Raw genomic sequence first — 2,342 nt, forward strand, 5'->3', positions numbered from 1 at the left:
TATCTGTATTCCCATACCACTTTATCGTTCTCTTTTGCCTGACCCTCGGCTAGCAAGGTGCCGGAGAGCTGTGACTGCACCAAGGGTAATGTGTGTGTTGTCTCTTCGTGTGCAGGGCAAATAAAAAGATTTCAACGAGCAGACCATCAGTTGTGGCAGCGTCCTAATTAAAAACACACAACGCAGAATGAACCACGCTACACATGCATGTAAGAAGTACCTTCTACAGTATATTAATTTTTATAGTTTTAAAGTTTTATACCTTGGGAATAGACACAGTAACTCAAATGATGTTAAATGCTTTATTTGTCATTAGTATTTAATCTCCAGTATAAAAGGTAGATGTTGAACTGCACAGGATGTTGTAGAGTTCTGGGACCATGCTGGAGGACCGAAGCTAGGATCAGACTTAGTAGGTGGCCATGGTGCTGGTCAGCCAGTTATTGAAGATGCACACCTGGAGGAAGAGAAGAAGAAGACATTATTGGACACACTCAATGGGAGGCAACATAAGAACCATCAATCAATGTTTTATAGACAATGTCTTTTTCCTTCAGGAAACCAAGGGATATCACAGTGATGTATGTATTTTGATGTTTTCCTCAAACACAACAGGAAAACCAGTTTTCTGTCTTACCTTGGCGTAGACACCGGGGTTACCGGGCTCAGCACATCCGTAACCCCAGGACACAACACCCTGAAGCTCACCATTGCACACCACAGGGCCACCGGAGTCACCCTGAGAGAGAGAGATCGAGAAAGAAAGAGAGAAAGATTAAGAAATCGAGAGAGAGATAGAGGAAGGGAGAGAGAGAGAGAGAGAAAGAAGGGAGACACGTGATTTGAATTGGTTATTTCATTATCAATTTCTAATCAATTGAAAAAGTACATTTAAAGTCATCATTGTGGTACCACTAAATTGAGATCAGTGTGGTAAGTACCTGGCAAGAGTCCTTGCCTCCCTCCAGGTATCCAGCGCAGAACATGGCGTTGGTGATCATGCCAGGGTAGGAGTTGTTACAGTCGCTGTAGGACAGGATGGGGATGTTCAGGCACTGCAGCTTGTTGCTGTCAGCAGCTGTAAGGAAAAGCAGACAGAGAAATGGAAGAATGGAGAGAGGGAGAAGGAGGAGAGTTATGGTTATATATAATGGCATTGCGTTTCTAATAGTATATTTTCAATGCCTTTAAACACACTCAGTCACCATGAAGATGACCAACTGGCACATGTAACCTTTGACCCAGGTTCTGCACTCACTGGAGCTCATGGTGTTTCCCCATCCAGAGACGGTACACATTGTGCCAGCGGGGGCACAGCTGCTGGGCAGAGCAACAGGCTGCACGTAGGTGTTGAGGGTGGCGGGCTTGCTCAGCTTGATCAGCATGATGTCATTGTCGATGTTGTAGGAGCTGTAGTTGGGGTGACGGATCACGCGGGATGAAGAGATGAACTGCTCGCTACCCTCAGTCACCTTGATGTTGTGCTCGCCCAGACGCACCTCCACACGGCTGAAAGAGAGAGAGTTCATGTGAATGTGTAGTTCACTTGAGTCCTTTAGTTTGGCAAAAGTTAAGCTTATCAAATTGTTGCAAGGTGTTATTGACTCAATATGTTATTGCTAGCAGTTCACTTGGGAGTGTACTTACGACTTGTAGCAGTGAGCAGCAGACACAACCCAGTTCTCATTGACCAAGGAGCCACCACAGAAGTGGTACCCAGAGTTCAGAGACACCTGGTGGGGCTGGGAGTTGGCCTTGCACTCATACCCTCCGACAATCTTGTCGTCCTCCGTGGCGACTGTAAACAGAGAGCAGGCACATTCTTAGCTATATTACCTCAGCTTTTGAGATGGAAAAGCATAGCACTATGATAAAACAACAACATATTTCTTAATAACATCAAAGAAACACATTTGTGATGTTAGTGTCATTACACAGTCCTGTTCTTTTTTCTATGATCATTACTATACTCACAAGCGGCTCCAATGAGCAGAACGAAGACCAGAGAAATCATGGTTGCTGTATGATCCTGTCGATGAAAGGGGCTAATCTGCACCCCTGGTATATATGCAGAATCAGGTGTGCCGCCCCGTTTAATGGAACTGTTTGATTGGTCAAGAGAAAGCCAATCAGAGGCAAAAGGTGCACTGCCAAGGTCAGCATTATGACGAAGCAGTTTCCATCATGGTGTGGAATGAAGTTGACCCTGTGTAACGGCAGTCTATTTCGTCCTCCTCATCGGACGAGGAGAGGCGAGAAGGATCGGAGGACCAATGTACAGCGTGGTAAGTTTCCATGATTTAATAACATGAAAACAATATACAATTACAAAATAACAAAAC

The 2,342-nt window shown here is 44.9% G+C and overlaps 1 pseudogene; it reads right to left on the reverse strand.

Annotated features, from left to right (window-relative positions):
- Positions 1-288: 288 nt before the first annotated feature.
- Positions 289-2,111, reverse strand: LOC120048649 (annotated as a pseudogene).
- Positions 2,112-2,342: the final 231 nt, after the last annotated feature.

This window comes from Salvelinus namaycush, chromosome 5 (genome assembly GCF_016432855.1).
Source record: "Salvelinus namaycush isolate Seneca chromosome 5, SaNama_1.0, whole genome shotgun sequence".
NCBI lineage: Eukaryota > Metazoa > Chordata > Actinopteri > Salmoniformes > Salmonidae > Salvelinus > Salvelinus namaycush.